Source organism: Nyctereutes procyonoides, unplaced genomic scaffold (assembly GCF_905146905.1).
Source record: "Nyctereutes procyonoides isolate TBG_1078 unplaced genomic scaffold, NYPRO_anot_genome, whole genome shotgun sequence".
Classification (NCBI taxonomy): domain Eukaryota; kingdom Metazoa; phylum Chordata; class Mammalia; order Carnivora; family Canidae; genus Nyctereutes; species Nyctereutes procyonoides.
This window is the reverse complement of record NW_026575021.1, coordinates 8,440,404-8,454,379: the sequence shown is the minus strand read 5'-3', so window position 1 is coordinate 8,454,379 and position 13,976 is coordinate 8,440,404.

Genomic DNA, 13,976 nt, shown 5'->3' with positions numbered 1-13,976 from the left:
AAATGACTTTTAGAACTGGGAGAGGAACCGGTTCCCCTATTATGTAGAGTATCTGCTTCCCAGCTACAGGTCTGCTAACTAGGAAAAGACTGGGGGGAATGAGTTATCCTTGGGGGATTTCCAAGCACTCCATAAACTAGGCTCATCCAGCCTGATTGGGCTCTCTGAGGTCTTATTATGAGCAGATGGGAAAGGAAGTGCCTCCCCATGACTTTTTTGGAGTCCCTGAAAAAGTCACCAGTGAGAGGTGGATAGCCATGAAAATGTAGTGCCCTGACTTCTGAAGCAGAATTCAACCCACAAGACCCAGCAGTCCCAGGTAGAGCTCAAGACATGTACTAAGAAACCAAAAGAAAAAAAAAAGATAAGACCAGAGGAAACATTCATCCTTCCTTAGTGACTGCAGCTTCTGAGCTGGCCCCTCTTGGGAAGGACTGAAAAATTATGAAACGTTTTGGCTCTGCAGGAGGAAGGAGTGTTCACCAGATTGTCCTGCAAAGTGCATGCAGGAAATTATCCATCAGGTGGGAGAGGATAACACTGCGATTCCATCCAGATGAGACATGATGAGAACAATGAAGGGTCTACACTGAAAAATGAAACAAAACCAAATGAAATCGAGATGAGATGAGATGAGATGAGATGAGCTGGGAAGAGCAGCTGCATTTGAAAATAGTGTATGTTCATTATACTATACTGGACCTTTAAAAAAATTTTTTTTATGTTCCATCCCAGAGCTCTGATTCTCATCTCTTAAATTCCTTGGAAGCCCAGGAGTGGTCATAAGGGGAGGAGGGAAAGGGAGCATCCATTGTTCAGGGGCAGGGGGTGGTAATATGTAATTGTTGAAATGGATTCAATATGACTGAATCTAAATAAACACGCAGCTTTATCAGCCAGAGATGAAAGGGTCTGACCAGCTCTGAGCCTCTGAGAAGCACAGAGATACTAAAAGGGAATCTTATCAAGGGGTTTTAGAATCCAGAAGGAGATATGAAGTAGCAGACTTAAAACATATACAAGATAGGATCAGTAGACAAGTTGAACCAACTGAATTCCCTTTGTCTCTCCTTCCATTTTTCTTCTTTGCTAAAAGCTGATGAATATCTGTGTGCAAAGGCAGTGGGGAATCCAAGAAACATTATATTTCTAAAATAAAGGAAAAATTCACCCAAGTATATGTGAAAAGGCTCTTTTCCTTCTTCCCATTGGCATGGTGAACGAGCCTTAGCTAAGCCTAGGACTTGCTTGTCTAGGCATAAAGATCAAAAGCCTTCAGTGTTGGCCAAACTGGTTTATTGCTGCTTTAGGGGCTCCCTCAAACCAGGAGGAGCCAGGCACGAATACCCACTGCAGAATCAGAAGCACCTCTGAGCAGGGCAAATGGGTGTTTTAGTTCTGTCTTCCTAAGGGATTTGTAGGGCCACTCCAGGAAGGAAGGGATTTGTAGGGCCACCCCACGAAGAAGTTTTTGTGCCTCTTCCAGCAGGGAGCAGGGTGTCTATGGAAAAAGTCCCTGTCAAACAATCAGTTGAAAGAAATAATCATTGGAAATTTAACATAATATAATTTGAAATGGTGATTTTTGCTTGTGTTCATTAAAGATCGAAAGTAGAGACGGGCAAAACAGAAAACTATTGTTAACATTTTCTCGAGTATTCTTCAAAACCTTTATAACACCAAACGAAAGATGACACGACTTCCTTTTTTATAATTTGCTTGCTCCCCCCACTTCACAATACATAAGATGACTGTCATTGTATGTTTCCCTAATTCCCTTGTATTAGTTTGGTGGTTTCCAGTATTTTGATATAATAAATGGCCTGCAGCTAAATCTTTGTGCAAATTCCTCATTTATTTCCTTAGGATCAATTCCTAGATGTGTTGAGTCAGTGCTGTGGATGTTCTGTGGCTTCTCAGGATGGCTGCTGTCAAACTGCAACCTTCCCAACACTGACCCCTGCTCCAAGTCTTCTCAGTCTTCACGCCCATCTCTTATACCTGTGGCGAACTCTAGGTAGTGTCAACTCTGGTAGCAGAGAAGTGGGGTCTTGCTGTTGTTTTATTTTTTCAGCAGACTTGAAATGATGGTTTATTGAATGCTTTCATCCTCTGTTGCCTCCCCGGAACTTCTGGGCTTAGCTGGTCTTAGGCTCGCAGAGACACCAACCTCCGGGACCAGAGCAACCGTTTCTAGCTGTTCGGTTTCTTTAACGATTAGTAAGATTAATTATTTTTCATTTGTGTATTGTCCATCTGTTTTTCTTCACCCCCTTAGCCCATTTTTCTATTGTGATATCCATCTTTTTCTTCATAAGAACCTTTTATATGTAAAAAGATATTCTTTATCAGATTTTAATACAGGCTATATATTTCTTCAAAGTTTGTCATTTGACCTTTAACTTTTTAATGCTGTTTTGTCATACACTCAAAAAAAAAGTTTTTTTCAAATTAAAAAAAAAAAAAGAAATTTATGCCCTGGGAAGATGGTGGCTTTTAGACCATGTTTCATCAAACCTCTACGGCTATGCTTTTTATGCATTTTTGACCAAAAAGAACTGAGGCAGGGAATAGATTCATATTATAGTGGAATAAAATCTTAGAAATTTTTGTTTCCTGGTGTTGACTTGCTTTTGCTAATTTATCACAGAGCATGAAAAGTCCACTGATGCCCCCAAATGCACAATGAAGCCCAAAGGCACGCTGCTTCTTTGGATGCTCAGATTCATTTGGAACCCCGTTTCTTTGGGGGGGGGCTGCATTCTAAGCAGACACATTCACCTTACCTCAGGCTCCTCCTCATCCCTGAGCACCTTATCTGTTAAATACTTTGTTTGTTAAACTAGTTGGAATGACTGCCTCTAAAGCAGAGCCAAGAGGAGAGCCTCTTTGTTAAGAGAATGTTTCCCTGGACTTGCTCAGATAGAAAACTGATCAATCCACAGGGGTGAGACGGGATGGGGTGACATAATCCTCTACTCGGGATGACCTGAAATATTCTTCAAAACCTTTATAAAACCACAGACTCCAAGCTGGAGACACAATCGGCTTCTCTGAATTTCATGGTGGGCACATGTAGTTTGCCCATGAGAAATTCATTTTACGGCAAAGGGGTAATAGCCAGCAGGAAGATCTCACCCATATTATCTAGAAATCCACTCTGCTATTTGACCTAAGTCTCAGCAGCTAGAGTACATCTGTTTCATGCCTGCCCAGCAGCGCCCCTTCTCTCTTCTGGGGTTGATGGAAGTTTGGTTTTCCTTTGAGGAATCTTACTGGCCTCATTCTCCAAGCATGTACTTTGACAATGGAGGGGACTGAGCCCATCCCCTGCCATCATGTAGGCATAAGAGTTAGACTTGGCCAGTCAGAGTGTCCCATTCCCTTTGGCTGCAGTTAATGGTTTAAGAATAGGCACATGTCTCAAGCTGATCAGAAAACTTCAGCGCCCAGACTTTTTTTTTTTTTTTTTGATATTAATGGGAGAGAGCTGAGTTATTTTCACTAGTGGTACCGAGCAGAGAGGATATGAGCCTGAACCTTGGTTGCCACCTTGTCCTGTCATGGGAGGAGCCTGTCTGAATGAAACCTGCCTGTTCAGAGGAAAGCAGGGCCAAGAAACAGAAGGGGACTGAGTGCTGACTGCTACAGTGAGTCTCTGGATGGACCCATGGCTGAAACTGGAATCCCCTCTAACCTATTTCTTGAGCCAACAAACCCCCTTTTCTGCTTATGTCCGTGGGAGATGACATTTTTGTCACCTGAGCACTATTTCTTAGTAATAAAAACCCGGCATCTTCTTATTAGCTCTGCATCCCTTGGCAATGAGTTCGAGTGTGAAAAGAGATTGGTCTGGGAGTCTGGGTTGTAGGCCTACCTCCACTAACTACTTTCACGTCCTTGGGCTCGTTACTTCATTTGTGTGGGCTCGCTTTTCTCATCTGTGAAAGAGGCTGTTGGAAGAGAGAAATTCTAAATGTACCTTCTAAGGCCATCAGGCTTAGTTCTGTGGTAATGTTATGTCAACACTTCAAGCTAATCTGAAGTCTGTCTCTAACTGACACCTTCACACCCAATGACAGGTGACACTGATTTATTTAAAAGTTGAAAAACACATCAGAAGGACCACATAGTCTCTAAGGGACTAGGAGGTAGAGCAAGACCATCTCTGAACAATCGCTAGGATATAGAGTCCTCTGGAAGTGTGTTAATGAGGTGAGTAATATATTAATACACTAACTATTGTAACTATTGTATAGGCGAGCAATAAATATTTTGCTTTTAAAAGGTTTTATTGCTCCAGTTTTGCTGAACTAAAAGTAAACAAAGATCCTAGTATGTCAACAGATGACACAAGTGTTCAGAAGTGATGCTGTCTGCTTCAAGCAGAGGCTCAGAGGAGGCAGGAAGAGAAGTGGGTCACACTCCCAAGTAGCTTTAGTCACATTTCCATTATTTACTTTGGTGAATTAGCAATGCTCAGAACTTCAGACATAGTCATAGAATGATCTTTGAGAAATACAAATCACATTATATAATTTCTCTGCTTCCAGTATCTCCCTGATTCCCTGGTGCCTTCAGAACTAAGTCGAAAACTCTCGGTGTGGTATAAAAGTTCTTCGTGATGTAGGCCTTGCTTTTATTTTTTTTTATTTTTATTTATTTATGATAGTCACACACAGAGAGAGAGAGAGAGAGGCAGAGACACAGGCAGAAGGAGAAGCAGGCTCCATGCACCAGGAGCCCGATGTGGGATTCGATCCCGGGTCTCCAGGATCGCGCCCTGGGCCAAAGGCAGGCGCCAAACCGCTGCGCCACCCAGGGATCCCTAGGCCTTGCTTTTAATTCCATCCGGCCGTTCCCTTTTCTTACATCTCTAGCCTACCCAGCAATGCATATAGAACACTTAGCCTACTTCCCGGCATTTAGTAAATGCTCATACATGTTGGCGGTCATCATCGCACATGAGTGCTATGCACAGTTCCCCTAAGAGGCATTACTGGTCCTGGCTGGTTTGCCCTGATTCCAGCCTCACCCTTTCCCTGCTCTGTTTTTGCCCATTGTGACTGACCCTTGAAGGGTGCGTTGTTTCAGAAGTCCAGCTGGTTGGGTTAAGCCACTGGGAGGCACTGGTAAAATTACGAAGGACAGGAAGAAGGGAGAAGGGAGAAGAAGGGAGAAGGCAGGGCATTTCCCTCCTTGCTGCCTTGGTGGCTCCTCAAGCAGTAAGTATTAGTCATCTGCAGTTCCAGCTGTCCCCAGACAGGCCCACTGTGGTTTCAGCTCTAGGTTTCAGCCTTTCCCCCTCCCTCTAGCAGAGGCGACAGTGGCTTCCACATTGCCTCATCATCCCATGTTCAGCCCTCAGCATCTCTCTCTGTCATCTAGCCCCCCACCCCCGCCCCTGCTTTCAATTCCCTCTGTTGTATAAACTCAAAGAGGTGTCTGTTTTCTGGAAGAGACCCTACTGATTCACAGAACCTGCTCTCCTGCTGCCTATGCTGTACTTCTCTCTGCTCACCCTCAAGACCAGCTCTTAGTCATCCTTCCAGATTTTGTTCTACCATCACCTTCTCTTTGAAGCTGGCCCAATTCTTCTACCCACCTCTTCCTGAAGAGTGAATTGGGTGTCCCTCCCCTACACATCTCTCTCATAAAAGTGGTTTCTTTTTGGAAGCCATCAGAGACTTGATATTCTTAAAAGCAGTACCCGGTTGTGTTCAACGTGGTCTCTCAAATCTACCGTGTAGAAGATGTGTTTATTGAATGAGTGACTAATTGAGTAACTAAAGAAACACTTTTCAAATCCAGATAAAAATAATTATAAACTGTCATGTCTCCTTGTTTCTTGCTAACAGAACCCTAGTTCTGTTTGGAACAGCAATGCTCCCAGCTCTAGGAAGGACTTGCTTTTCTAGCCTCTCTTGCTGCTCAAGGGGTCTATCCATTGAAACAGTGGAAGGCTGCTGGGGAGGCTTCTGGAAAAGCTCTGCTTTTCTAACAGAGGGGAAAGCCACAGCCCATACCACCTCTCCTCCCACCCTGCTTTTTCTGTGCCCTGAGCATTTGTGTGCTATCTGGAGCTATCATGAAACAATGAACAGGAGGGGGAGGAAAATCTAACACATTTAAGGCAGCAAAGCAAAGGACAGAAAGACTATGGGTCTCTTATGGCATTACTGGATTTCTGGATGTGAAAGAAAAATAAAACTCTTCTTTGGAGCTATTGTTCTTCCAATTTTGCATCACTTACCACCAAATGCATAGTCTAATGGATAGATTCTGCCATTTGGGGATACTATCTATTATTGTTCCCTTTTATCTTCCCAGATAATAATGTATGGCACTGTCCCAATTAGATTACCTAGTACCTGTAGCTAATTGGGGGAGTCCAAAGATAAAAGTAGGATGATGGATGCGATGATTAATTTTATGCGTCACCTTGGCTACGCTACCGTCCCCAGCTATTTGGCCAAACACCCGTCTCCATGTTGTTGTGAAGGTATTTTTAGAAGAGATTAACATTCAAATCAGTAAACTTTGAGTAAAGCAGATCACCCTCCATCATGCAGGTGGGCCGGCCTCATCCAGTTGGTTAAAAGTCTTAGGAGAGAAAGACTGAAGTTTCCCAAAGACAGGAGAATCCTGCCTGCGAACTGTCTTTGGACTTGAAACCACAACCTCAACTCTTCCCTGGGTTTCTAGAGTGCAGCCTGTCTTACAGATTTTGGATTTGCCAGCCCCCACAATTGTGTGAGCCAGTTCCTTAAAATAAGTCTCTCCTTTTCTCTCTCTCTCTGTCTCTTTCACACACACACACACACACACACACACACACACACACACACCATATTTTATTGGTTCTGTTGCTCTGAAGAAACATGACAGATACATTGGGTTATAAAGAAACTCAGAGAAAAATGAAGTTTTGTTGGGAAACAAAGACTCCTTGAAATCTACACCTTAGTAGAAACCATTTAGAATTTTCATTCCAAATTCTGTTGACCATGTTTATAATTTCTTTTTGAAATTTTGGATAAAGAAAAACTTGATGTAGCATCATTTCTATTTTGATCAAAGAATAGCCTGCATTCCTTCCAGGCTCCATTTAAACAGGCTTTAGCATTCTTTTCTCCTCTGTGGAGTTGCATCCGTTGGAGCCTGGCCTAGTGGTCGGTGCCTTCACCAGCCAGTTTTCTACCAAATGCATATGGAAGCCTCCTGTCCCTGGGATTTATGATCTCATTTTATCATCCAGAGAGTTTCTTTGTTGTTGTCAGGGTCCAAGTTATAGGCCTGTCTTGTGCTGCTTGGAATGAAAAGTTTTGAGATGAGGAGAACCTATCAACAGGAGTGAATTATTTATGAAATCGGACTTTACCATTTTAACTTCTGAGCGTCTTCCTGGGTTGCACTGCTGAAAAATGACAGCATTTCTGAGTAGTGGGATGAAAGCCATATTGAAGCACAGATGTTAGTCTGGTTCTCACCTGTTCCTCACACTGATGCCTGAATAGTCTGAAACAGGCTGGCCTTACTGCAGAATCGGGCAGTGTAGACATGACTCAGTCTTCCTGTCTACTTTACGTCCTTCAGCCTGCTAATCTCTGTGTTGGGTCCCTTCCCTTTGTGGCCACCATTGTTCTCTCCTCTCCTGACACAGAGAGAGGGAATGAGAGAGACAGTGAGAGAGAAAAGGCAAAAAGCCCCTTTCCCTCTTAGATCCAACCCAACAACCCATTTATGTGGATGGACAATCTAATCAGACAAACTCCAAGTTTCTTTAAGCCTTCCTCAAGCAGGGGTCAGCAAACCACGACCCACATAGTCCTCTTAGTTAAAATCCTGCCTACAAAAAAAAATCCTGCCTACATAGTCCTCTTAAGTTAAAAATTTTAAAAAGAAGAATACATGACAGAGACCACGTATCACTCACAAAGCCTGCGATATTTACTCTCTGGCTCTCACCAGGTAGTTGCTGACCCCTCAGGATTCTAGAGGAGTAAAGCCCTTACAGTAGAACTGTAGGCAGGAGGAAGGGAACAGAGAAATTTTGTGGTATGTAGCTTGAGCCAACTCTGTTTAAAAACAAACAAACAAACAAAAAAGATACAAAGAGAAGTCCTTGAAAGTTTTGGATTGAACAACTTGTCCACAGGAAACGGATGTATTTTTGATAGGTTTCTTTTTTTTTTTAAGATTTTTTAAATTTATTCATTTGAGAGAGAGAGAGAGAGAGAGCAAGCAAGAGCATGAGCAGCGAGGAGGGGCAGAGGGAGGGGGAGATTAAGACTCCCCACTGGGCAGGGTGCCTGATTCAGGGCTCGATCTCAGGACTCAGGGATCATGATCTGAGCCAAAGGCAGACACTTAACTGACTGAGCCACCCAGGTGCCCCTATTGATAGGTTTCTAAGACTGAAAAAGTCTCGTGCCTTTATTGTCATGGATTTTGTTGAAAACTAGCATTGTTTCTATTAATTCTATGTATTTACCTTGCACCAGGTATTTCCAAAACAGGTTTCATGCATTTATTCTACTTAATCCCCACAGAGATTCAAAGAGGTAGACCTAGTTATTAGCCTTATTTTTGTGGATAAATAAAACAAACCTTACAGATTGAATTGGTCTAGGATACACAGCTGGTTAGAGAAAGAACCTGGACTCAAATTCATGATCGACAGCAACATGCAACCATGATTTTATGTTGTTTTCCAGTTCTGAGAAAGGCAGTGCAACTGGTTGTCTTTCCAGAGCCCATTGGGAGGTTCTTGATTCTTGGGCATGCTTTCCCCATGTTTCTCTGTCCTTCTGTTTCCCATCCTTCGGCCCCAGTCTTCTCCAGCCTACTTCCTCTCCTAACACTGGTCCCAGTGTGGGGGTGGAGGGAGACTCAAGTAGTGCAGTCATTTAGCTGCATTATGCAACCTTATAATATATCCCAGTCCTTCAGGAAGTTTGACAAACTGGAATATGTGTTTAGATTTCTAAACTCGGAGACATTTCAGAGCAAAGAGGTCTGGCTGTGTCCTCCAGATGTCTACAAATGGTTTTACTCTTCTGTGTACGGTAGGGTTGCAGCTGCCACTAGCATACAGCTGTTTATAGAGTCTGTGAAGGGTAATATGCAGAGAATGTCAATGTTGTAGGCCTGCTTTTTTCTCCCTTAGGAAGGATGAGCAGCCTAGCCTGTGAGTTTCTATGTGAAAACATACCTGTTTGGTTCAAAAAGAGTGGAAGAATTTAAAAGGATTCATGGCCCCAACCCTGCACAGCACAAGCAAGCCTGAGGTGCAGTGAGCCAGTGGGTCTGTATGAGTTTCCTGTGGCTGCTGTAACAAATCACCACAAACTGGGTGGCTCACAACAGCCAAGAGGTATTCTCTCACAATTCTGAAGCCCAAAATCAGGGTGTCCGCAGGGCCACACTACCTCTGAAGGCTCTAGGGAATAATCTGGTCTCTGCCTCCTCCAGCGTCTGTTGGCTGTGGGCTTAGCTTGACTCATGGCTGCATCACTGCATCTCTGCCTCTGTGGTCCCATTACCTCCACCTCTTTTTCTGTCTTCTCCTCTGTGTGTGTCTTATAGGGACACTTGTCACTGGATTTAGGACTCATCCAGAGAATCCAGGATGATCTCCTCTCAAGATCCTTAACTTAATTACATCTCTTTTTCCAAATAAGGTGACATTCATAGTTTCTGGAGATTAGGGCATGGACATATCTTTTTTAAGTCCGTTGTTCAGCCCATTGCAGGAACTAGCATGAGAAAGAGAAAAAGAGAGAAGCCAGGGCATGGAAAGAACCGGTCACCTACCTAAGAATTCTGGCATCGGTCCAAACAGCTCTAGCCCTAATCACATTTTTTGGTCAAGGGGAAATGCACCACTTCCAATTTGCAATTAGTGATGAGTATCACAGATAGGGTGACTTAAACAGTGTAGGTGTTCATGTTTATCGCATAAAGAGAAGTTAAGAGATAGACAATTTAAAACTATTGTGCTGTTCCATCACCTTCTGGGCCCCAAGCACTACCTGTCCTTCTGTTCCTTGTCTCTCCATCCAGCCTTAGTCCAAGGCTTCCATCTTAAGATCAATATATGGTTCAACCAGGCTGCTGAAGCCTCAGCCATCACATCTATATTTCAGGCAGGAAGAAGAAGGAAGAGTATGAAGGGCAGAGTGGTGTGTGCCTGTTAGATCAGCTCACTTAGAGAGCTTCATAGTAGGTATGCCTGGTGCTTATATCTTATTGACCAAAACATGGAAACGCATAGCTGCAAGGGAAGCTAGGAAAAATAGGGGTGTGAGTGTGTGTGTGTGTGTGCGCGCGCGCACACACGCGTGCGCACCTGTGTGTGTTTAATCTGGCACTGCTACATTGAATAAAACAAAATGTTAATTAGTAAGGAGGAGGAAAAGAAGAGATATCAGGTGGGCATCTAGCACTCTCTACCATGGGGGCCTTATGAGTCATGCAAGTCCTAACACTCATGTGGCAAGTGCAGGAACTGTCACCTCATCTCGCTTGTAATAATAATAAAAGTAGCTAACATAGGCTGAGTGCCCACCAGGTGCCAGACACTGAACTTGGTTTATTTCAGGTTCATTCGACCTTCCAACAACTTTTGGAGGTTAATACTTTTATGGTATTCTTGTTTATGGATGGGAAAACTAAGGCCCAGGAAGGTCAAGTAATTCGCTGAGTGTCACATGGCTATAATGTGACAGAGCCAGGATTTGAACCTGATGTGCCTGTCTATAGGCCAGGCTCCAGGATGGCTACCCCACATGGTCAGGCTGCTATGAGAACTTGAAGAGGCTCAAGAGGACAATTTTGGTTATTCTGTAGCAGAGTGATGAGGTGAGCATGGCGGCAGGGCTCCCTTGTCTTTCTTTTTGCTACATTACCTACATATGCACTAAGTTAGCAAATCTGTTATATTTTACCGCTCCTTTAAAAACATTTTCTTAATCTTCCCACTTTCTTTTTCTTTAAGATTTTATTTATTTATTTATTTATTTATTTATTTATTTATTTATTTGAGAGAGAAAGAGAGAGAGAGAGCAAGCACAAGCAGGGGAGGGACAGATGGAGAAGCAGACTCCCCAATGAGCAGGAAGCCCAGCTTGGGGCAGGGCTCCATCCCACGACCCGGCATCATGACCTGAGCCATCTGGGCACCCCAATCTTCGCACCTTCTACTTAGCTCACAGCTTCATATATGTACAGACTCCTATACATATGAGGCAAGTAGATCCACCAGGCCATGGCTACCACCCAGCACATGAGACCTCTGCTCCTTCCCTGTGCCACGTTATGTCCACTTCTCCACCTCCCTGCCTTTGTACCCACCAGTTCTTTCTTCTGGAATGTTCCCCATTCTGTCTGCTGATCCTAAATTTAAGTTGCTTCCCCTGAGACCTAGATCAAGTACCCTCTCATCATGATGCCTTCTTTCTCAGACTGCCCTTGCTGGCAGCAATCTCCCCTCTCTTTCCCTGTCCCTTACTTCTCAGGACGTCTTTTTTGTATCACTCACCAGGTCACTATCACTCATTCACAGTTGTCTCCTGTCTGTGTCTTTTGGGTCTACCTTAAGCTGTCTATATTTCAGGCTATATGTGTTTTGAAGACCAGTGGTGCATCTCATACTTGCTGTGTTCCCTGAGTCCCCCAACACCCTGACCCCTTCATGCCTCACCCCTCTCCCTAGCTCATAATGCAGTATGGCACCTTTACAGCCCTGGCACAGTGAGTTAGGTCTCAGTGAAGGGCTCTCATACACAGGTTGCATGAGCGTGTTCATGCTACAATCCTGTTTATTTAGCCAAGATACAGAGCATAAGGGAAAGGAAGTGGTCACAGCGAGCAGAAGCAGGTGCAATGTATTTTGATGGGGTTCCTCCTTTGCTCCTGGGTTCCTTTACAATGCACAGCTGCCAGCTGGACTCTGCAGATGGGACTCTGCCAGAGTTGAGAAAACATCCCAGGCTTCACTCAACCACTGTCCTTTTAGCCTCAGGCTCATCCCACCCCAGGAAGAACTTACACTAACAATCTGTGTACTTGCATTCATGGAACTGTTTGCAAGCATCAGGCTCTCCAGGTTCTGACCTGTGCTCAGCAGCAGTGAGACCACATCCTTGTCTACAGGGAGAAGGCAGTGCCCGGTAGACCCTGGACCACATCTCTACCTCCAGCCCTCCAGCATTCACGAGAGCCCATCTTCCTGAACTTGCCTAGGTGACTGACGAAAAGGACTCCACCCCAGTGGAGCTCAGATTGCCCTAGGAAGCACATGAAGTCAATGGTAGAGCACGGCCATGCACATTGCGCACCACCCCCCACCCCCCACCCCCCGCCCCGGCCCTTCTGATGCTGCCTGGGAAAGGCGAGTCTTTATGCCCATCATGGGCTTGCTGCATCTCCCTACCTTGGCTTTTCTGCCCTGGGCTGCTGAAGCCATTTCACCAGTTAGTATGGGAGGAACAGGCCCCTTCATTGTGTGTGCTTCGGGAACTCAGAATAGGCTCCCGTCACTCGCAGCAACACCGGCTCCACTGTGAGTGACTACATTTAACCGACTGCAAACCCTAAATCCTGCTTCCCTCAATCTTATTTTCACGGATAAGATGGAGAGCTGATGTTAAATGGAAATATTGTTAAATGGAATACCCCTGAGATATTTGCTTATACTCCCAGTGTTTCAGGTGAGTTGGCGAGAACCAGCAGCTCAAGAACACTGGCACAAGGCTGAACGCCATGAATTTGATGCATACTCCTGCTCCATCAGTGGGATGAGCCCCTGGTGGGTGAGTCAGTGACTATCCCTTGGACACAGTAGTGTCTCAGGCACGCACCTGGGGTTCTGGGCCTCAGGAGCATCTGAGAGCACCTCTCCTTCAGATGCCCTCTCAGCTCCACACTCAGCAGGTCTTGTAGAGTATTCCCTCGAAGAACCCATCCCTGTCTTGGCACCCCCATCACGCCCACCATTCTGGGTGAAGCACTGATCTGCTCACACCTGGATGGGTGAGGGGTCAGAAGCAATACTGCACTTTGTCTTCACTCTACCTTCAAGTCCCCACCTACTCACACCTTCCCCCTGCTTTGCTCCCAGCTTCTTCTCATCTGCTTCTTTGCTCGATCCAATCTCCCCGCCCCCCCCCCATCTCTCTCTGTCTCTGTGATTCTCTCTCAAGGAATAAGTTACCTAAAATACACAGTTCTTACAGGGAACGCAGTAAGTTTTTACAAAGGTATGCACCTGTGCTCTCACCACCGAGGCCCACAGGGGCTGGCTCCATGGGCCTTGCCAGCCAGCACCCTCCTCCCTGGGAAGCACTCTTCTGACCGCTCTCACCACGGGTTAGTGATGCCTGTTTTTGAACTTCATATAAATGCGGCCAGACCATAGGAGCTCTGTTGTGTCTGCACTACGTCAGTCTTATACTTCTCTCCCCAGCAAGTGCCTGTGAGATTCATCCCCATTCTTCCTAAAATATGAGTCTTTGGCTTTTGCGCTTCTGGGCAGCATCCCACTGTATGCAGGCATCTGCCACAATGTGTTGAACCGCTTCCCTGTGGGTAGACGTTGGGTCCCCTCTCGGGGGCTATCACGGATAAAGCTGCTGTGGATGCTCCTGTCCACGTGTTCTCTTGCTCTTCCTGCCATCCCTGGTCAGTTTTCTATTCAGGTGTCCCCCCCCTACCCCCGCCACCTCCTCTGCCCTGGCTTCTCCCCCCTCAGCCTCCACACAGGGCCAGAACACTCCTGAAAGAAAAGAAAAGAGATGGTTTGAAGAAGCCTTCAAAGCAGAGTCCTCCTCTTCATCAATCCTTCCTCTGTTCCCCAGATTCCGTGGCTGGCGTCTCCACTCCCACAGCACCTGCTCTAGGCCTCACCTTGCTGGGCCTGTCCTCTCTGCCAGGCCCTCTCCCACCCCCTCACCCCCATGCTCACAGAGCAGACC